Source organism: Xenopus tropicalis, chromosome 10, assembly GCF_000004195.4.
Source record: "Xenopus tropicalis strain Nigerian chromosome 10, UCB_Xtro_10.0, whole genome shotgun sequence".
Lineage (NCBI taxonomy): Eukaryota > Metazoa > Chordata > Amphibia > Anura > Pipidae > Xenopus > Xenopus tropicalis.
This window is the reverse complement of record NC_030686.2, coordinates 30,725,512-30,749,182: the sequence shown is the minus strand read 5'-3', so window position 1 is coordinate 30,749,182 and position 23,671 is coordinate 30,725,512. Positions and strand designations below refer to the sequence as shown.

General features: G+C 41.2%; 1 long non-coding RNA gene across 1 annotated transcript in view; it reads left to right on the top strand.

Moving 5' to 3' along the window:
* Positions 1-20,055, top strand: part of LOC108644523 — an 81,829-nt gene extending 61,774 nt beyond the window's left edge. Inside the window, exon 3 of the long non-coding RNA XR_001923251.2 lies at positions 19,379-20,055. This is a non-coding gene — a long non-coding RNA (uncharacterized LOC108644523). The remainder of the gene's footprint in view (positions 1-19,378) is intronic.
* Positions 20,056-23,671: the final 3,616 nt, after the last annotated feature.

Genomic DNA, 23,671 nt, shown 5'->3' with positions numbered 1-23,671 from the left:
CCCCTCCCATGGTAAACAACAAGTCAAACAAGGAAGGGAAAGACTCCGTGATCTGTTTCCTGTTAGAGTGTTTATTAACCCACAACTCTTTCCCTACCAGCATCATTATCATGTATTTATTTATAACCCGCCTCCAGCAGATCTGCTGAGAACCTTGTCTAGCAATCTGCTATACATTCATTCTGCACCTTCACCTCGTGATTGCATGTTCTCTGCTTCTTCCAGTTGGAAAATGTTTCCTTCTATTATTTATGTCAGTATAAAAGATACTGCCTGTGATTTAGTGCTGGGCTATGACAGTTGGACAGATGGAGAGAAGTCTTTGATTCTGCTGTGTCTTACAGCAACCCTGCTTTTGATCCTGATCCCGGACAATAGATTGGAAGCTTTGTGAGAATCCACATACCTGTGAAATGCTCTATAGCATTAGTAGCACTGCATGGGCTGCATGTGTTCTCACGTCTGAAAAGTCTTTAGAATTGCTTTTCTATCATGAAAATAACTTTCAGGTTAAAGATTGAAACTAGTTAATAACAGTCAACGGTTGTCTTTCCCTTTGTATTGAGAGTTTATTACATACAACCTGTTCTGTCAACCTGGTTCTTATGGTCAAGTAAACTAAACAGTGTGAATATTCTCCTGATATGCCAACCTAAGGTGGGCAATCAAATGACATTGGCGGGTATAGGAATGAGCCGATGTGTTCCCTAATCTGATTGGAAAATCAAACCTGCCTGATCGACACCTGGCCGATTTTCAATTGGGGAGGCCTGTTGAGGGGGCCCCATACACAGGCAGATAAGCTCCTGAATCAGTCTAGAGGACTCAGGTCTGTAGCTTAAATCTGCCCTTGTATGGTCACCTTCAATTGGATACAATTTAGTCTTGCCATATGACTAAACTTGCCCAATGAACATTCTGCTTAGAAGTTTCAGCCATGTCAACTATACAGACAAAACAAGCCAATACAGTAGAGGTATAGGACCCATTATCCGGAAACCCCTAATCCAGAACGTTTCGAATTATGGGAAGGCCATCTCCCATTTTAAACAAATAACTAATTTTTGGAAATGATTTCCTTTTTCTCTGTAATAATAAAACAGTACCTTGTACTTGATCTTAACTAAGATTTAATGAACCCTTATTGGATGCAAACTCCTATTGGGTGTATTTAATGTTTAGATTATGTTTTAGTAGACTTAGGTATGGAGATTCAAATTACAGAAAGACTCCAAAAGAGTTCAGGTCCCAAGCATTCTGGATAACAGATCCCATACCTGTACTTACTTACATCTGTGTACAGGCATCTTGGAGGCCCATTCCTTGCAAGGCAATGATATTTTCTGTGTAAATTCACCTCAGGCATTTTTCTACTTAGACTGTTGATGATACGGAGCCATCGTTATTCCATTATGTCATTTCAAGCAATGTGATGGCCTCATCATGCTAAAAGTACTCCAGGAACAGCTGCTGGGGATCTATTCAAAAAGTCCCATTCCCCCCCTACAGCCCTGTTCCCCTTTGCTTCCTGGAACCTTACAATAAAAGAGGGGTAAGAAAGCCAAACACTGTCAGTCCCCACTTCAGCATTTCCAACGGCATCTTTATAAATGAACTATAACAATCAGTTAAACCTTTTGACAGGTGAAATGTTTTTGCAAGAGCCTGATATTAGGTTATGATGGAACTTTTTTCACTCTCCACTCAGGCAGGCTTGGTCTTGTCTACATTTCATTTGCACATATGGATAAAGAGAGAGAAAAAAAGCAGTACGAGGGGGTATATGTATCGTGGGTGGTTGGGAGGGGGGAATTTAATCATCTTATGGTTAGAAAAGGAGAAAAATACATCTGTACTTATGCTGGTAATCCCTACAAATACAAATCAGCTCAGAGATATAAAATTATTTCTCAGACGTAATATGTGAAAGCAGTTTCATCTCATTAACTCCCTCTGAGCAGCATTCCATCTAAATAAGCACATTTAAAGGAACCCTGCCCTCTAGCAAACTGCTTTTCAAATGCACTGCCTGGTCCTGGTTCTAAGGTGCTGGGCTCCTAAATTAAAAAAGTATGCCTTGAATTTGAATGAATGATTCCATAGCATATGCTGCCAGCGACTGGCTGAGGATTCTGGGAGTATTATGTTGGTATTTTCACATTTTTCCAGCAGTCTCTGAGATGTGACCCAGTTGGGCTTCTGTTTGAAACAGATATTTGTTTCAGGGATGGGGCCAGTTATTCTAGTTAAGACATCGCAACCAAAGAAAACAAAGCCAATATACCAACTGTGCTCATCTTCCATTTATTTTCAGAAGGAAAACTTAATTCCAATAGGGGTGCCATTTTGTTAGGCTCCCACCTAGACAATATAATCATAAACCTCTGCTTGCGATGAAAAACCACCTGCTCTGGGTACTTTTCCTCACTGCCATCTTGAAGGTTTTCTCAAGTATCCCTTGCAGCTGTTACAGAATATTCACTGGTCCTGGACAACCACAAAGGAACTCTGGGAAATTCTTGAAGATGGCAGCAGTGCATAGATAGAAAAGTATCCCAGGCAGTATAGTGGTTTATAATTAGTGAGTCCTTGCACTGACTTGGGGCTAGGGTCGCTTGAGTAGTAAAAATGGATTAAAACTGGTATACTTCATGTACCCACATAAGGACAGGATGAAGCTGCTGCCCTCGGCAACCAAATATCCTAGGCCTTTTTTCAATAGAAGTGGAGCACTGGGTTGGGGCAAAAAGATGGCCAGCTGTTTAGTTGTGGTCAGTGGGGGTTCCCTGTTTAATGAATCGATAAAGCTTTGTATCAGGCCTTAGGTTAGCTCTGCCACTTCCCATCGGCAACACTAGCCCTACCCATTCATCAAACAAGTCTTCTGGCTCTTGGAACAATGAAGGGGGCGCTTCTCTAAGCCCTACTTTGTACATTGATTCATGAGTCAGAAGATTCTAAAAATAGCAATTACACTTCCAAATAACTTTAAAACCATTGATAGTTGCAACAACTGCAAAATGTTCTTGATCGTACAGTTAAACCTATTTGTGTTTACCCATAACAAAAATGTCAGTGTTTGGTACTGAAAATAATATATGGGTGACTAGCAGTGCGTGGTATTATACATTGCTCAGTGAGTCTTGAATGAGTAGAAAAATGCTGGGATTCCTGTCCTTGGTATCAGAGGTTCAAGGGCCAGTTGGTGACCTAAAGGGACATATAAAGATTGGCATCTTTCCACTAACAGTTCTCTTAGTGGGATTTAAAAAGAATCAGTGCAATACCTACTTTTTACAAATAACAGTCACATACACAACCTAGTTTATGGCTCAAATTATGAAGGGCAATAAGTCGGTGTGAGTTGCCATGCATTTTTCCTGCCCCAGCCCCAATTGTGGGTACTGCACTACAAAATTCTGAACACACTGATAGATGCAAGCTGTATGTACAGCACAAGTAGTACTGGTATCACTAGAAAGCGAGGCATAGGTACAGGTATGGGATCCCTTATCCAGAAACCCGTTATCCAGAGAGCTCCGAATCACGGAAAGCCCGTCTCCCATAGACTCCATTTTAATCAAATAATTCAAAATTTTAAAACTGATTTCCTTTTGCTCTGTAATAATAAAACAGTACCTTGTACTTGATCCCAACTAAGATATAAATAATCATTATTGGATGCAAAACAATAATATTGGGTTTAATTAATGTTTTATTGATTTTTTAGTAGACTTAAGGTAGGGAGATCCAAATTATGGAAAGACCCCTTATCTGGAATACCCTTGGTCCCGAGCATTCTGGATAACAGGTCCTATACCTGTATATACTTTCATGCTTCTCTATTGCATTTTGCTGGCACAGAATAAGGGCCACAGTTCAGAGAGGGAGCCCTGTACATGCCAGATGGCCAATAGCAAGTGTAAAGTATATAGGCTGCCATGTTCTTCTGTATGCTGTGCCATCAGTCATAGTAATAGCCACAATGAGTATACTGCTGCTAGGCACAGACCCACAGGTGCAATCTTTTATGTATGGGCAAACTTGCATATGATTCTGCTCCTAGCACTGTGGCCACTAAAGGTAAATGAGACTCAGACTCTGTTTATCTAATTGCTAAAGCTTTAATGAACACAACTGTGGTGTAAATAACTGTTTAAAATAGGATGAGACGACGCTTAGTACAGGTATGGGATCCCTTATCCGGAAACCTGTTATCCAGAAAGCTCCGAATTACAGAAAGCCCGTCTCCCATAGACTCAATTTTAATCAAATAATTTAGAATTTTAAAACTGATTTCCTTTTTCTCTGTAATAATAAAGCAGTACCTTTTAATTGATCCCAAATAAGATATAAATAATCCTTATTGGATGCAAAACAATCCTATTTGGTTTAATTAATGTTTTATTGGTTTTTTAGTAGACTTAAGGTATGGAAATCCAAATTACGGAAAGACCCCTTATCCAGAATTCCCTTAGTCCTGAGCATTCTTGATAATGGGTCCTATACCTGTATACTGTTAAATTACTAATACAGAGACCGCTGTTACGGTGCTCCAGGTGCAATTGCTGAAGGGCCACAGGTAAAATACCCCAGACTGCCTATTGCTCAGATGCCCCCCTTGGGTTCATACCAAGACTGTCAGTCACACCCATGAGGGAGATGGACTGCCAGCTTAGGGCCAATAAGACAAGTGTGAAACCAGAGGGGCTCACATTGTAGAAACAAACATAGGGAATCAATTAGCACCCAGGTTTCACCATTAATGATAAAGTGCCAAGATGTACCACAGTGCAGAACAGTGATGGATTATAAACACAGATGTCGTACAGTAAGAGCTTTCTGCGTTTTGGCAACAGATTCTTTCTCATTATAGAATGGCAACCGACATGTTGAGAGTAAACAAAACTAATTCAGATGTTCCTTAGGGGCAGTGTTAGATCTAGGTTTCCATCGCAGAATGGAAATTTCTAACAACTTAGTGACAGGAGTAATATAGGGAGCATCAAAGATGCAACAAAATACCTGTTATGTTTTCAAAGATGGTGTCAAACTTATTAGCATCTTTCAAAACTGTCATTTATTATATCAAGTCACGTCTCTCTGTACAGAACTATAGGTTATTTTCATGTACTACATGTGCTCTCTCCATCAAATGGAGATTTATACTATACCTGGGACCATCCGTAACTGCCACCCATCTCTGTAAAACATGCATGGCAGCTCTCATTCATATGCACCCATAAACACATGCAGGGAAATATAATTTACATGTTACGAGAGAATATTTGAAAATAAAATCTGCTTGTCGGATGGTCATAATCCTTATATAAGTGTTCCATAAAAGTATCCACTGAAAAAAAGTAACTGTCCAGTGCTGCATTGTGCTAAGTTCCCTTTGTAATGTTGCTCAGAAAGAATAATAATGTCCTACCTACCCCATTGTTTTCTAGGTTTTTATTTGCATTAGACACGAGGAATGTTAATCAGTTTCTGTTTACGGGGTCAGCAATGCTAAAAATGTATATGTAATGGAAACTATTCAGTTTACATGCATGTTTGTATGTGGCAATGCTATATAATCAAGAGACTGGTTAGTCTGGCAGCTCCCATCCCTGTGACTCCCTCTGTGTATAAAACCCAAAAGGCTGGCTCTGAATATACCCGGTGGTACTACATGTACAGTGAAACCTCAGTTTTACATACTATGTTTTTAAGTTTCCCCTCATTTTACACCTTTTTGAGGCCCCACTTATGCATGAAGTATTTTCCTAATTGTTACATTTTTTTCTGGATTTTACACCATTCTTTTCTGGTCCCCTGAAAAATGTAAAATGGAGGTTCTACTGTGTTTCTTTTCGGCTTAAGTGATTTCAGTTGGGACATAGTTCTGCATTTTGTCAAATTCAATTATTTACTGTATATACTCGAGTATAAGCCTAGTTTTTCAGCACCCAAAATGTGCTGAAAAAGTCACCCTCGGCTTATACTCGAGTCGGGTGTCATGGGTCCCTCCAGACTAGCACCCTCTGTCCTTTGTGTGCAAATTAGGCCACCTGCAACCAGACCCTCCAGTGTCCTGGCCCACGCAATACTTATTCCCCCTTACGTGTCCTCCGGGACTGGGTCTGCTGCCAGTTTGCCAATGCGCAATGAGCGTGGGGTAGTACTCATATTGTTTTTGTTGACCCTCTTCTCCACTTACAGAGCTAGTTTACGGTTTTTCTTTTAAATAAATATTTAAAAACATATACCCCACTGATGCCTCAATTGATGTAATTTATTGGTTTTTATTGTGATTATTGAAACTTAGCAGTAGCTGCTGCATGTCCCACCCTAGGCTTATACTAAAGTTAATAAGTTTTTCCAGTTTTCTTAGGTAAAATTAGGTACTTTGGCTTATATTCGGATTGGCTTATACTCGAGTATATACGGTAAATATGATTTACAGAAAATTGATTGTAATTTCCATTTTGGGGTCAGGAAGTACCCCTCTTCACCCAACCTTGTGCTCGGGTTGGCTGTTGAATTGTCCTGATTCTGGGTGAGTTTGTAGAGTTTAAGTTCAAGTCTCTGAATTGCTTTGGAGCACACACTTTCTTTAGTGTTTAAAGAGCTAAAAAATGTATGTTTAATGTAACCCACTGATTATGAGATATACCACAAACATCTAAGGTAATGAAAGGACTATCATGATGTTGGTCATGGCCAGTTAGACGAGCGCTGATTCTTGAAGGAAGGAACTTATTTTTTCCTATGAATCTGATTGTAATTATCATTTTGTCATGGTGATACCAATGAGCCGTTACATTATCCTTTATTTGCAACATGCCAACATGCACAGCAGGGGCGCACAGCGAGACATCAGATTGATAAATGGTTCTGAGCGTAATGCTGGCACTTCCACCATCTGTTCTATACACCACATGGGGTTCCAGATCTTGAGTCACATGAGCTTTGCCCAGGGTACAGCAAGGAAATGCCACTTAAACTCTGACACAAGAGGAGAAGGAAAGCAATAGTGTTGTTAAATGGCTGTTTTTCTTTCCTTAATCCCACCTAATTTGAAGTTTATGGCCATCGATGGTGAGTCGGGATATGATACTATGATACTAAGAATGGAAAACAGAGTTTAGTCAAATCAAGGGTTAAGACTGTAAAAATATGCAACCTCGAGATTAGTTTTCTCAATGCATTCATCAAAACAACTGTTACATCAAGAATCAGGGTTTTCTTTTTCCATTCTGAAGTCAATTTAACCATAAACACAGGTGTCATCCTTACCCTGAGGGGAGGGTAAATTTATTTTACTGATTGTTCTATGCGCTTAGTTAGAAACCAGGAAAAGTTATATTTAGATATCAGCGGCAGTGATCGTACAGAAATGTCAAAGGGGTGTTAAGGTATTACAGGTTAACAAGGTCTTCCAGAATGTTTCTATATAGGAGTAAACAACCATAGGCACAAAAGGTCTACTATGGATACAAAGTATATTTTGGAACTGAAGAAATCAAGCAGGAGTAGTTTTGGGCAACACTATGGGGCTGATTTACTAAGACACGAATTCGAATCCGAATTGGAAAAATTCCGACTGGAAAACGAACATTTTGCGACTTTTTCGTATTTTTTGCGATTTTTTCGTCACCTTTACAACTTTTCGGAAATTGTCGCAACTTTTTCGTAACCATTACGACTTGCGCGAAAAAACGCGACTTTTTCGTAGCCATTACGATTCGCTCGTATCTTGTCGCGACTTTTTCGTATTGAGCGCTCGTTAGCGGCGGGCGAAACTTTCAGACTTAGCATGATTTTGGAAGCCTCCCATAGGACTCAATGGCACCCTGCAGCTCCAACCTGGCCCAAGAAAAGTCACCATACTGAAGCTTGAATGAATCCGAATCTTTCGTACTCAAGTCGCAGCGCTACGAAAAAATCGCAACATTTTGCGCAACATTAGGAATGGCTACGAAAAAGTCGCGACAATTTTCCGAAAAATCGCAAAATACCGATCATTACGAAAAAAACGCAATTGGACGCATTCGGCCCGTTCGCGGGTTAGTAAATGTGCCCCTATTTGTGCATAGACTAGAATTTGCAATTTGACTATGCAACTAGAAGACCATATTTCACCAAGTCTGAACAATAGGTAAAATAGTAGGATTGTTTATAGGATGATCCATACTGACCAGCCAGCTGATAAAAGCCACTACTTCTATAGAACCAGTAGGCAGTTTATTAACCCAGATATGGGGGCCTCCCTGACGTCCTGTCTGACCAACATCTGCCTGAAATCGTGATACTCTTTATATTGCAAAATCTTGTCAGATAAGAAGAAGAGCAGCACATTGATCCAGCCCTTCCCCGACAAGTCTACCCTGGCCCCCATTATGATTTTATCATTAGCATTAATATAACCCCATGACAGTACAACATAAGAATAAGAAGACTGAATGTTTGATTTTGTTATTTTCCATAATTTATTTAGGAACAGCAAACATGTATTGAGCGGTGGCATTTTTGACACATTTTACACCATTTCACCCAAGACAACAGCTTTGTTTATTATGTTATTTCTGTGATCATCATGGATGGTATTGATTAGTAAGGAGAACAGAGCTTTCTAAATAAGACATTGATTTGACAGCTAGCATTAGAATTTTTTTTAAAATTATAAATATCTTTGGGTGGATGCAGTTTTGGCCTGTTGCTGTAGGCATGGTTATATCAGCCAACCATGTTCTATTATTTCTCTTCTGTCAGTCAGGAATCTAATAGAACATTGTTTATTAAAGTTTTGCTGCAGTCAGTAAGACCAAGAACTTTAATTAAAATCTTTACTGTTTTCTTGTTCTCACTCAGCAGTTTCTGGTGAATTTGCCACTGATAATATTGATTCGTAGTTGTAAGGTCTGACTTTTTCCCTTCCCAAAAAGTCATGTGACTGCACTCTAATTCTATGTAGCTATTTTCTGCCTTGAGTTAATATTATTGTAATATTTACTTGTTTTTATATCCACACTGGCTTTTATTTCACCACAATTTGGCTGTTTCTTTTTGTATTTATTTGTTTTAAATGTCTGAGTCATCCAAGTCATCTACCTGAACATTCTATCATTTTCATTATATTATATTCTGTTGTACAATATGGCTATGTAGGGAGTGAAGATTAAACGGACCAATGAGACCATCGATTTTGACTATGATGGGCATTATGCCACATAACTGAAACATGAACCCCTTTATTAATTGAATTGTTATTTATTTTTAAAGAGTGAGACATCCTACTGTAATACATATGTGATTATGTGCTTAGAACACAGTTTCTCTGTTTTTTAGCATTTATACACATAGGAGATGCCATATTGCTTGCATGTGTGATTTAAATTATAGGGGGAAGGAGGAAGCATAGTTTCTTGTAACCATATGATGGTATCATCTGCTTTTATTCTGTTAACAACTAGTAGTGTTGGGTTCTTAAATCTGATTAAATACAATTATTCTTTATATAGCACCATCTTATTCTGCATTACTTTACAAAGATGATTCTTCATTTTATTTAGCGTTATTGTATTTGAGGCTCTAATTTTCAGACAAGTGCTAGTACTGGTTTTACCAAACAATTGAGAAGAAGCACTGGGCACTAGAAGGAATTCTGGTTGGTCACATGACTTGGGATGTGTGCGACAGATATGCGCGTACCTGATGGGTATTTGCAGTGGTGGGAGGCTGCAATAGTAGGTGGTGGTTGCTGCTGGTGGTAAGGGGAATGAGGAGTGGTCACTGGTGGGGAGTAGTGACGAATTGTTTTGTGTTTAAAAAATGGGCGCATGTGACAAAAAACCCAAGCAACACCCGCATTTCGCTAATTTTTCACCTTTACAAATTTTTCTGTAGTTTCAGGAATTGTTTGCCGAAGCGAAACTGGACAGATTTGCTCATCACTAGTGGGGAGAAGTGGTCAGTGCTGGCAGGGCCCTTGAGGTCAGGTTCTCTGATGGGCCCTTGGTCTCCAGTCCAACACTGGGAAGCAGTGGGGATTATTTCTGCCCGTTTTTATATTTGTCTTGTAGAGCATGACAAAACATTTACAGATTTACAGATCCTGTGCCTTTGTAAATTAGCCATAAAAGGGACAGGGGTCCTCCGACTGAAAGACTCATGCTGTCATTGCTGCCTCACAGACCTTAGGTTAGATTCCTACCAGGTCAATATCTGCTTAGAGTTTATATGTTCCTTCTGAGCCCTTTTAGGTCCAGTATCGGGCAAAGCTTCCCTTAGCTTATTTTAGATATTTTAAAATGTTGCTTTATCTGTAATTTATCGGTCATCCCAAAAGGTTGTTTTCCAAAAACTCTGTATTGGCTATCAAGCTTGGCTTCCAGAACACCTAGATTTCACCCTAGTTTTCTCCAGACTGGGCTCTTCCAAAAAACTGCCCAATACCACATTTTGAAAACTTTTTGGTCTATGGAGGTGTCTGAGATGGGTGGAGTATGAAGACTCCTCACCAGAGGGGTTGGGACGGACACAGATTGCACCTAAAGATGGCACAGGGGAGATCCCGCAACAGTGGAGAAGGCCCTGGAAAGATTTCACGTACAGGGACTTTCATGTGATGCTTAAGTACCGTGTGAAAGTCTCCTGTCTGGCCCCAGAGTTAGGCACGTAGTTCTCAGGATCAGCTCAAGCTCGTTCTAGAAATGCATTACTTAAATTATATACACCGGTGTGCAAAAATCCAATTGGGCAACATATATCCTCCAGGTAAGAGGTTAATAGAATGGAAGCCTACCAAATCCAAAACACTTTTAAGAATAAACTCCTAAATTATCAGCTCGTTAGATGCATTACACAGCCAGCTACACTAACGAGGTGGTCTGGTCCTTCTGAGCAAAGGTTTATTACTCATTACATTTAAGCCATACCTGGGAAATGAGTCAAGCTGCACCTAGGGCTAAGCCTGTAGCACCTGTCTCAGACGGGGGTTAGTTATTAACAGATTTACTTACTTACCCTGTATGGAAAGCAGAGTGTCAGACAGACAGCTGGGCCAGAAAGCCGCCAAAGCTTGTGTGTATATGTACACACCACAGAGCCAAATGGGGAGATACAAGGTCATTACTGCCTACTCACAAACCTACAGAGCCTCACACAGCCACTAACAAACTCTCAGGCACATACGCAGACAGACACACATGGGAAAGAATGTAAACATTTAAACATAAGCACTCACATACACACATTTGCAAACTAAAAGACACCTAAAGACTCCCAATGGGCCACCGGGAGGGGATGTCTGTAAATTGGACCTTCTGCACCCCCTGCAGTTACGCTACTGACTCCCACTAACAAACTCACACTTGCACACACACACACACATTAACAAGGTTGTACATGCAGGAACAAACTTACATTCCTGCACACACTAAGAACCACAAACACACTTTGTGGAATGCAATAAATCATTCAGGGTAAGACCTCTAAGATGGAAAATGTTGATACAATGTGGAGTACAAAAGACATTTTGTATTAAATATATTTACATTTATTGTTCACATCAGGGATGTCCAACCTGCAACTTTTTAGCTGTTGTTGAACTCCTCCAAGAAACTAACCCATATATTGTATTCCTCTCAAATTAAGGCCCCAGCCTTCTTGCATCTCCAAAGTCCCCTCTCTCCTAGCCCTGGCTGTACCTTGATAGATATTTCATTATTAAATTGGGGTTTGTAGAGTCACTGGAAAGTTTTAACCAAATTATTCCTGAGAAGCTAGGTGGTTCAGTACACTGGGAATTCGGCCTTGTCAGCTGATAAGGAAACGGCAAATAGAGTATGAAGTAAACTAGGTTCTCACATTGCAGGTGAGCATTGCATATCTACCTGGCAATGTCACAGAATTCTCTTTCTCCTATGCTCTTTCTTTATTTCTGTGAGCATGAAGGCATTCCATTTATGTATTTGTCCTATAAAATAGAAAAAATAACTTTGATAAAATACAGGGAATCATTTAAATCCACTTACAGCCTTATATAAAAAAAAAGTATACATATATTACATACATACAAACCTCTCATTATAAATAATTAGACTGGTGGCCTTATGGTTTATTTGATCAACTCTCAATCAAAGAGAAACATAGAGCCACTGAGTTGCCCAAGCAGTGGCAGATATTGGCTTACAGCTCAACCACTACTGCCTAGCAGCCAACTGGCCCTTGCATGGGTCTAAAAGAATAACCTCCATAATAAAATCTTATTGTGATCATATTAGATATTGACCTGGCTGGGCAACAAATTCCATCTGCGGATGATAATATCAGGCCTATAGTAAAGTTAAATCCTTTGTCCAAGTGAAACTTACCTAACCTCTGGCTGAAACAAACAGGTGAAAATACCCCCTCGGAAGTCTTTCCAATTTGCCTAAAAGGGGGAAGAAATTCCTTTCTAGGAGCCCATCTATGAGCCCATTTCAGTAACCCTCTATTCTCTTCCATGTTAAAAAGGCATCCAACGCTTTCCTGAAGCTAACTAATGTACTTGCCTGGAGAGATTTTAGTAGCTTCATAGAAATCTGGAAACTGTGTAGGTTATAATGTAAAGAGGACCTAATTTATCTGGATTTCCGTTTTATAATGTGCCATGTTGCTTGCTGTGTTGAGATGTTACCCATAGCTTCCAACATCTGGACGCCCAGCAGCCTCGCTATCATTGCAGATAAACTGCTTGCTTGGTATTAACAATGGATCTGTGCAACATGGGAGCACCCTTGTTCTACATAGAGAGTCATTGACTGGTTAATATCTGCTTTAAAACTCACCTCATTACGAAGCACAGCCATACAGCAGGAAAAGGCTCTCCGGTACAGTATGCAACTTAGAGTGCAAAACATAAAGAGGAATGTGCAATAGGATTAAGGCTAAGCCCAGCGACCCTGCTGCCACTGATTAGCGTATTGTACAGAGTGTCCCATTCATATATCTGTGCATGGTGACCACTGGCTTTTTTGGTTTTCAGTTTATATATCTGGCTTTTTTTTATCATGATTGATGGTCCCCTAACGTTTCCTAAGGGGCTCTGACGTATCTATTAAACATTACTGCACCCTGTGCAAACACTGTGCCTCAGCCAAGCGCCGAGCAATTGCTTTTGATCAATTCAGACAGTTGGAGACATTTTCTACAAGTAAATATGACACAAGAAAGCCTTTTATATAAACATTGTTGGTATTGTGCAACCTGTTAATTTACCTAAAGGGAAAACACATCCCTAGTGTGACAGCAAAATGATTTGCCTTGATTCAAAGCAAAATGGCTACCTGAATTTTTTATATTTTATCAAATGAAGATTGCTTCCGATTATCTGCATCCACAGTCAATATTATACCTCCTATTAGTCTATTATCCAGTAAGCCCAGCAGAAAAGGAACCTGGATGAGTGCATAACTTGGCCTGGCCAGGCGAACTTGGGGTAATGTCCTAAATTGTCCTGTGTTTTGGGATTTGGTAACATAATAAGTTAGGTTGATAAGACTTTGATCAAGTTCAGCCTGCTATATAACCTGCCTAACTGCTAGTTGATCCAGAGGAAGGCAAAAAAACCCAAAACCTTTTCTGAATATTTAGGTGGAACCTAAGGTGCCCTTGTGTCCGCTGGAAGGACATTAGAAAGATTGTTATATTATCCCCTTTTATATTTATACATAGTTATCGTTGATAACTATGTGCCTCTTCTCTAGTGTAAACAGACCCAGTTTGGTCAGTTATTCCCCATAACAGAGACTTTCCATACCTCTTACCAGTAATATCCCATTTGAGCACTGGAGACCAAAACGGTTATAGATGGAGCGCTCAGTAAAGGGGAAGAATAACCCCCTCCTCCCGTGAATCTATACCCCTTTTAATACAGCTCAAAACCCTGTTTGCCCTTGCAGCTGCTGCCTGGCATTGCTTGCTACAGCCAAGCTTATTATCTACAAGGACTCCAAGGTCCTTCTCCATTATGGATTTGCCTAGTGCAGTCCCATTAAGGGTATAAGTGGCTGCACATTTTTACATCCCAGGTGCTTGACCTTAAATTTATCCACATTAAATCTCATCTGCCACTTAGCCGCCCAGATTTCCAGTTTGCCTTTACTGGGATTGAAAATATACTCTGGCATTCTAAGTACACAGAGGCCCAAACAGTCCCCCACAGGTCCACTAAACTAAAGCTGGCCATACACACAGAAGTGTATTTTGGGGTTGTGTGTGGGCTCTGATTTTTGGTCCCAACAATTTTCGTTGAGACCATAAGTCTGGCAATTAATTGTAGGACTTTAATCCTACGATTTCCATCTGAATGGTAGTTTTAGATTGTTGCATTTAAACGTACAGATAATATCCAAATGTTTGTGGTGAGATGATTAAAATCAAAACATGCATGGTCACCTTAAATAGTGACTGTCTATGGCAGTGCTGTCCAACTGGCGGCCCCCTCTGTGTGGCCCCCCACCTGTCTGGCTGCTTTGATGGCTTACTCTTGTGTAAGCTTTAAATAGTATCAGTACTGTGATTAACTGCCCCCCCTGCATGGTTCTCACCTCAGATTCGGGCTGTAATCAGGCTGTATTGTTTAAATATGTAATTCCCTGTGTTGTTCACACCTTTTAATCTCTGCATTGTTCACCCCCTGCAGTGTTCACACCTCAGGCTCAGGCTGTAATCACCCACATTGTTCCCCTGTTCACATCTCAGAGCAGTAGAAACCCACAAATAATCCCTGCACACTACAAAAAGAACATATACTGAGGTGGTACTGCAATTAAAAAGTTTAATATATAGTTATTGTGCAGACTGTAGGAGCAGGCTACAGGCAGCATAGGGCAGGCAGAGTATGGCACACACAGGCAGGGCAGGCAGAGTATGGCACACACAGGCAGGGTAGGGCAGCCAGAGTATGGCAGGTTTTGCTGTACTACAACCATTAATATGGGTATGGTCATGTGATAACACGGGTGTGGTTCCAAGTGGGTGCGGTTTCAAAAAGGGGAGTGGTCAAAACTGGCTTCCATTATCGGCCCTCCACCACGTAGGTCGGAAAAATTCTGGCCCTCGGTACCACAGAAGTTGGACAGCACTGGTCTATGGGATCTTACAGCAGCCTCTCTAGCATTTGCCAGAATCCACAGTCAGGGCCTGGGTAGGAGGCCCATACCAGCTGGAGGGGGAGCCTTGGATATCAAATATCACTAGAACTATAGGAAAAGTTATTATAATCATGTTTCCATATATCTGTAACCTCTTTATGTGCTGGGGACCTGACTAAATGATTGGGGGGCCAAAGGCAAAATAGGCCTCTGCCTTAGAATCTTGAAGAAGGTTGGAGAGTTCTTGCATCTTAAGGTAAACATGGATTCCTCAGTCACCAGACTTCCTTCCAAAACCCATAACTGTAATGGAGTTTAAGATAAGCCCTTTTCAATTCTTGAGTGGCGTACAATTGTATTTGTTTGAAAAACCCCTGGCAGCCAAAGGGTAGGGGAATCAATATGCGCCGGCTGTTATGATGCAGCCTGTGTTGGTTTCCTGATCATTAAACCGTGCGCGCTTCAAGTGCAGTCTTAAGCCAAGAATTCTAGTCTCCTGGCAACCTCAATGAAGCCCTTTTAATTCCCTTGTTTACTTGGGATTCCGTTTCTTTGTTAGTCCTGTCAGGCTGAGTGGTGGCCTCTTGTGTCTCTCTAAACAAACTTATGATATGCAGCTTTGTTCCACCCACTGTCGGCTTACTGGACTTGCTTTAAATACTCAGTCCTGTGGTACCTCAGTAAGGCTCATTTCTTGTGGGTTTCTCAATGGGCACAAAGTGATGATTTATTTCCATAGATTTGTGATGTTACTTAAAAAAAAAAACAAAAGAGAACTTACATTTTTTTTTACCTATTTTGGATCCACTTTTTTCACTGGGCCTGTATTTCTCAGTTGTAGCATATTATGGCCCTTGCTGCCACTCAGATACCTCTTACCATGGGGCAGCTCTGTGGCACAGTGAGGAGCATTGCTGCATTATAACACTGGGTTTCTGGTTTGATGCTGAGGGGCATGGTGTGTGTGAAGTTTGTACATTTCACCTCCATATGTGTGGCTTTTTACTGACTTGACAGTTGTGCTCTTTATAATGCCTGTTGCATTATGGCTAATTATGCTTAGTATCTGACCAATATTCCTGACAACCAAACCAATGGTTTCAGTACCCGAGCTGAGCTGTTACTTTTCTTTGCTTCACAGATATTGTGCAACTGCAGGTTAGATTTCCAACCAAGCTCAATCTTTGAATTGACCAATACCTGTAATACAAGATTATTGGTTGGGATCACTGGGCCACATTATACTTGGTATATGTAAGAGCAGCTCAAGGGTTAAGCTGGCCATACACGCACCGATAATATCGTACGAAACCTCGTTCCGTCAGATATTCGGTGCGTGTATGGCAAGTCGGCGAGTCGACCTATATCGCAGGAGGCTGCTGATATCGGTCGACTTGCCGATCGGCCAGGGTAAAAGATTTTGATCGGGCGCCATAGAAGGTGCCTCAGCAAAATCTGCCGCCAGGGCTGAATCGGCAGAAGGAGGTAGAAATCCTATTGTTTCTACCTCCTTATCTGCCGTTTTAGCCCTGAAGATTAGTGGCGGATTTAACGATCTTTCGTGCGACTGATGGTCGCACGAACGATCGCAAATCGCCACGTGTGTGGCCACCTTAAGTCCACACAGGACTTTACATTGGCCTGTGTATAAATGCAGGCTGAAAAACAGCCCCTGCACTCATTTGCAGCTTTCTTTGCCAGCACCTGGAACCACTGAGTTGGCCACTGAGCACAGTGGCTCTGGGTGCAGACACAGAACTGAGCTAATGCCTGAGATCATCTGATTCTTGGTCTGCACTTATATGCAGGCAGATAATAAGCCCTGTGTGGCTTTAGCCTAAGGGCTGTTGTGCGCATTAGGTTACTGCTCTACACCATTGTTCATTTAATTCTTGGTTGTTCAAATTGTGGACCATCACTTGTTGAGCGTCCCATTCACTTTTAAAGGTTATATTTTAATTCTATTCTCTTAGCAAAATAAAAATGTTTTATAGAATATGTTTTTAGACTAAAATGGTGCCTTCTTAATGTTTTTTTAGTGATAGTTCACTTCTTCATTATGTGATTTGTACTACATCTTTCTACTTAAAAACAGTAGTGTGGTCATAGTTGATGACTGGGGCTTCTCCTGAGATTCCAAACCATCAGCACAACCGCTGTCTCTATGTGGGGGAATTAATTGCAGGAACTTAGAGAAAAAGAAATTAAAACATTTCTTTAAAAAAATGTAGAAAAATACCTTCAAATTAAGTAATGGCTCCACTTCAAGCAATTAACTGCTGAATGTCGCAATTCTACATTTCAACATTCAGAAACGAGTGACCATTTGTAAAAGTATCTGTTGTAAGTGAAGGCAAACTGTAGGCGCTCGTTAATAATGTGGGTGTATATTTGCCCCTGAGCAGAGTGTTTTTCTATTTAGTGTAGACAGAATAATAAGACTAAATATCTGATTGGTTGCTATGGGTTACTGCACTGGACCCATGCTAGGAAATGGCAAGCACATTTTGTGGTTTTTGATCACAGTAAGAATGGCTGTATGCAGAGTTGTTCTGAGAATGACTGGAGCTCCCTAAGGACTAACTGCCCCCTAACATTACTCATTCCTCTATGTCAGTGCTGTCCAACTTCTGTTGTACCGAGGGCCGGAATTTTTCTGACCTACGTGGTGGAGGGCCGATAATGGAAGCCAGTTTTGACCACTCCCCTTTTTGAAACCGCACCCACTTGAAACCACACCCATGTTATCACATGACCATACCCATATTAATTGTTGTAGTACAGCAAAAACCTGCCATACTCTGTCTGCCCTACCCTGCCTGTGTGTGCCATACTCTGCCTTCCCTACCCTGCCTGTGTGTGCCATACTCCGCCTTCCCTACCCTGCCTGTGTGCCATACTTTCACTTTGTGTGCCATTCTTGGCTGGTTTGTGCCATACTTGGCCTGTGTGTGCCATACTCTGCCTGCCCTACCCTGCCTGTGTGTGCCATACTCTGCCTTCCCTACCCTGCCTGCGTGTGCCATACTTTCACTGTGTTTGCCATTCTTGGCTGGTTTGTGCCATACTTGGCCTGTGTGTGCCATACTCTGCCTGTGCCATACTCTTTCTGTGTGTGCCATACTCTGCCTTCCCTACCCTGCCTGTGTGTGCCATATTCTGCTTGCCCTATGATGCCTGTGTGTATGGCACACACAGGCAGCCTACAGTGACACAATGCTGGCACTGCTCCTACAGTCTGCACAATAACTATATATTAAAAAACTTTTTAATTGAAGTACCACCTCAGTATATGTTCTTTTTGTAGTGTGCAGGGATTATTTGTGGGTTTCTACTGCTCCTGAGGTGTGAACAGGGGAACAATGGGGGTGATTACAGCCTGAGCCTGAGGTGTGAACACTGCAGGGGGTGAACAATGCAGAGATTAAAAGGTGTGAAAAACACAGGGGATTACATATTTAAACAATACAGGGGGATTACATCCTGAATCTGAGGTGAGAACCATGCAGGGGGGGCAGTTAATCTCAGTCCTGATACCCATTTAAAGCTTACACAAGAGTAAGCCATCAAAGCAGCCAGGCAGGTGGGGGGCCACACAGAGGGCCGCCAGTTGGACAGCACTGCTCTATGTGATTATTATCTGGGGATCTTTTTTACTGCGGTGTTTGGATTGTGGAGAAAATGAGAGATGACAGCCAACATGAAACACAGCCGGCAAGTTTAGGCCAAGAAAGTGGCCCCAATATGTGAATTTGGGTGGTTGAAAGGTCAGACTTCAAGCAGAGTCCCTCCACTTTGGTGACATAAGGTGGTCATAAACGGGCTGATAAAGACGGACAAAGTCATCAGTTTATTGGCAAAAATCAGGCAGGTGTAAAAATCCAAATCATACTGTTATGATGTAGGTTGTCAGGGTGAGGATCGCATCAACGAGCCAATGCAAGGAGAGCATTGGCTCATTGATGCGATCCTCACCCTGACAACCTACATCATAACAGTATGATTCAGGGCAAACAATCAGATCAACTGAATATCACCCACCTCAAGGTGGCTATATCGGGGAAAGATCTGCGTTTGGCAACCTTGCAAAATGAGCTGTTATTCCAGCGTATGGACACCTTTAATCCATGATAGGGTAGTTGTGCAGGTTGTGGGCCTTGAGAAGCAGTTGGTTAAACATTTTTTGAACAGTTCATCATTATTATACGATTGGGTAGACTGAACACTAACTGACCTGTTCTCTCTTCTTACAGGTGGTGTATGCAGAGAGATTCTTTGTCTCAAATACGTTTGGCCTAGCAGTCGTGCTTTTGTGAAGACCAAGGTTAGATACCACATATGACCACAAGGTTCTGATAACCCATGACACTGGAATGGAATCATAATTTTTAGGGTCCATGTTTGCCTAGCCTTAGTTCAGCCCTACTCTGGGTTTCTATTTTCTATATTAACATTGCCCAGTGAAAGTGAAGATGCATGAAGTGTTTGTTAAAGGGAGGGTTGTGTGTTTGTAGAAGGGTGGTTGGGGAGTAAAAGATCCTTTAATCAAGAAAGCATTTTGGCACTTTCACAGTCAGTAAAAAACAGCATTTCCAGAGATATATATTAATGGGTGAAATGCAGGCGGCAACACCACAACATATATACAATATATGGGTTTGTTTGTGGGACTATATATATATATATATATATGGTAAGTTGCTGAATCTGAAATATCAATAAGTCCCTCAAGTTAACCCCTTGCAAAAGTCTCTATTATAATCATTCTTTTATACATAATTATTGCCCTATTTAGGCACATTCTGCCCTCATTAATAAATATTAATACTGTGGCAAATCCTTATAAGCACATTGGTTTTGTGTAGGTATTTTCTGTCTGTGAATTAGAAAAAACGTTCAATATGTTTAATAAATATTTTGTATTGAAAAACAATTGTGTTCTTGCAGTTATTTGATGTGGCTGAAGTGTCACTTCGACTTAAACTGTAACTTAAAACCATCGCCCCTGTATTACACCCATTGGTTACTGCTCACTTTCATAGGTGGTCATACCGTTTTACGTACTCCCCAACCTCTTAACCATGAGCTCCAAATAGGGCCTGTGATTGGCTAATGGACTGCCAGGCGACAGAAGGTGCAGTACATTAGTGCCTCTAAGAATTCAAATCTTTGGCTTTGAGTACATAAGTCAGGTAATAGGAGCCACAGTTCCAGATCACTGCTGTACTGTAGCTGACAGATCAGCCAATGGTAAAGCATAGCAGATTGGGCAACATGGGCCATTTTGTTGCCCAGGCCGTTGCCAGCTTTGAGAGCAGGTAAAAAACTACACCTATCATTCATTTTTTTAACAATTATGTGGGCAGGCGGTTGCGCTCATGGGTCATACGATGTTGTGATAAAACACATTGAAATGGCATCATTTATGGAAGTAGTTTGCATCATTAGGGGATTCATTATATAAACTACATATACTTTCCTGGAACCATTCTGTGACTCACGTTGCCCCATATCTGAATAAACAGGAACAACAAGCAAATCTTCCCAATTTTTTTGTAAAGTAAACGTTGAGCATTTAACACAACATTTATGCCTGAAAATGCTTCTTACGTGAATCTTTCATTAAACAAATGGAAAAGGAAAAATTCTTTCATTAAACGTACCCTCCATTCTAATGAATCCAGTCATTAAGGGTCTTTAAATGAGACTGAAATGCCAACGGGAAGCGCAGTGACGTGTCCCACGCAGTTACACCCAAGTATTGCTATGCCTCTTAAACTCACTGATTGCCAGGCTGGAGGGCATTGGCTGCAGTGTAGGGGATTATAGTTAATGTGATGAGCCCTCATAGCTCATAAAGGGATTGGCAATTAAAGGGTGAGTAAAGCACAACAAAAGATTTGGCTAGAATGATCTACTATATGCATGGCACCTTATGTCCGTTTAGGTTAGTAAGAAAGCCTTGCGTATAAGGATCATCACTTCTAGTTTAATGGAGTCACATAATAAAAGTTGATTTTGCATCCATTGCATCAGCACGTAGCATTTAGTGATCATTATGGTTGGTTCATATGGGTTACTAGACCAAGTGCAAACTTTGCAGCTTTTATAACCATGTCCCATTATGAATTCTGAGGCTTCCTAGGGGTTTGAAGGTTTACCAGGGACCTAATGGGGCCCTAGTCCCTTTTACTTAATGTATGTGGTTAAATACAACAAACTCTGGACAAGAGCACATTGGACCTCCACAAAAACAAATAAACTGTGTTAATACAGTGTGACCTTATTTTAATCTTGCAGGCAGGTTAATTGCCTCCTCATGAAAGCAACCATAGAGTGTGTGACTTAGATTGTAAGCTCCACTGGGACAGGGAATAATGTGAATGATGTATAAGTTTTTTGAAGAGTTACTTTGGAAATATATGAATAATGGATAATATTAAAATTGTCCGCTCTGTCTTGGGTTAAATCCAGCACATTGGTATTGAGCAAAACACCAAGAATTCCCCCAGTAGGCTGTCAGCTCCTGCGGCATTTCCAGGGTTAAGATACCTGGCTTGGATATGTTTAACTAGCCTGATTTCCTGTGGCTTTGATAAACACAAGCAGCGCAGTGCAGAGAAAGCTTTTTATTAGTTTGCTTTTGGCAAAGTCAAATATTAGCAGTCGGTTGGCTATTCTCAGCTTTTTCACTCTTACTTTTGTGCTTCTCTCCACGCCTGGCGCCTTGAACCTGAGATAAGAGTGTGCAAGGAGCGGGGGCAAAGCCTACGAGTTTATTTGCTGCTCTTGCACTGTTTTCTGCACTTCATCTTGCACCACTCCTTTATCCTGCAGAGTAAACATGGTAGAACAGGGGTCACTAGGCGTGCACACCTCTAGGGCAGCTCAGAGATTCAAGTATTCACTTTTTGCATTCCTATACAGAGCTCAGCAAGTCAGCAGCACAGCCTGCTGTATCCTCCAGATTATGTTATATTAATGATGTTGGACTGGGGCTCCTAGGGTTTGCCAGACTATCTCACATGATGGAGAGCCTACTTTCACCACAATTAAAGGAGAACTAAAGCTTAAATCACTGGAGGGGTTCTAAAATGTTAGGCACCCCCCCCCCCCGATGATTAAAATCGTTTGCTTTATACCCTGGGCCGATGTTCTGTTCGCTACAATATGCACCAGCCCAGGGTATTTCCACAGAAGAATCTCAGTGCCATCTTCTTCAGATTCTTCTGTCCTCTTCTCGTTTTGGTCCAGGCAGGCACATGTGCAGAAAAGTGAAAGCCAAACTTAAAACTGGCTTTTTCACTCATGTCCATTCACTCATGCCCATGCCCGGCAAAGAGAAGAGGAAGATGGATCACACCAAAGAACTTCTGCTGAAATGCCTCCCCCCAAGTGGTTTAACATTTCCTTCTTGTTTAATGTGGCTAGGGCAAAATGTAACAGGTGTCATATAGACTTGGGTGCAAAAAAGAATGGGCTGATGGAAATTGTCCTTGGATGGGGCCTACAGGTATATCCACTGATACTATAGAAGGCCAGTCTGACCCTGGATATGGAGACCACAGAAAGTTTGGGAATAAGATTGCTAAATCAGTTGGGAAAGCTTGTTTGGCTTCTCCACTACTGAGAACACAAAAAGCCTTTGGTTATGTTGATGTAACTGTGTCTCCTCCATGGATTGTAAGCTTAAGTGAGCAGAACCGCTGAAAGAGATGCAGAGCTTGTTTTATACTCTCTTGGTGTGAACATTGTTGATGTGTGGATATACAGAATAAGATGAGGAGAGAAATGAGTAATGCGTAGGGTAATCAGTAGGGCATGGCTAAGTTAGATAGCACATAATATTACCTACGAAAGAGTTCATCTTTTGCGACTGCAAAATGCAGGTCTATTAATTACTAGTAGGGTCATATTAATTAGTGAGAGGAATAAGTGTTTTAATTATGTTAAACTCTAAATGCCCATGTGCACTCTGCGCAAGATAATCACATACACCAGATGGTGTTCACAAGTAAAGTCTGTGCAACAGATCTAACCAGCTATAGGGCCAGGGGCCAGATGGGGCCCTTCCAGATTGATTTCATGGCTACTATTCTCCAAGAGCTTCATGTAAGACATTACCATTGTAACAGAAGTTGATCTGCAAGAAAAAGGTGGACAGTGCAAATCATTCTGTTCTAGAGAGTTATTTATGTGAATGAAATATTAAAAAAGGTGTGTTATTCTCTTCCCCATATGCCTCTATGCTGCTATATCAGGCCCGGGGTCCCAAACCAATCTGCCTTCCATACGGTTGAGTCATAATACTCACAGTCAGGACTTTAGGGCTGAGCAGTGATGTTCCCCAACTACATACCAGCCCTGTGGCTGCTATTAAAGGGCAACTATCAGTGGAAAATTGTTTACCCAACTGGAAGTGCAGAATTATAGAGCCCACACTCTGGTTGGGGGAAACAATTTCATTTAATGCAAAAATGCTCCTGACAGGCACTATGCCACCAAAAACAAGAGGGAGTTCCCAGTGTGGGTAGCCATGTTGTCAC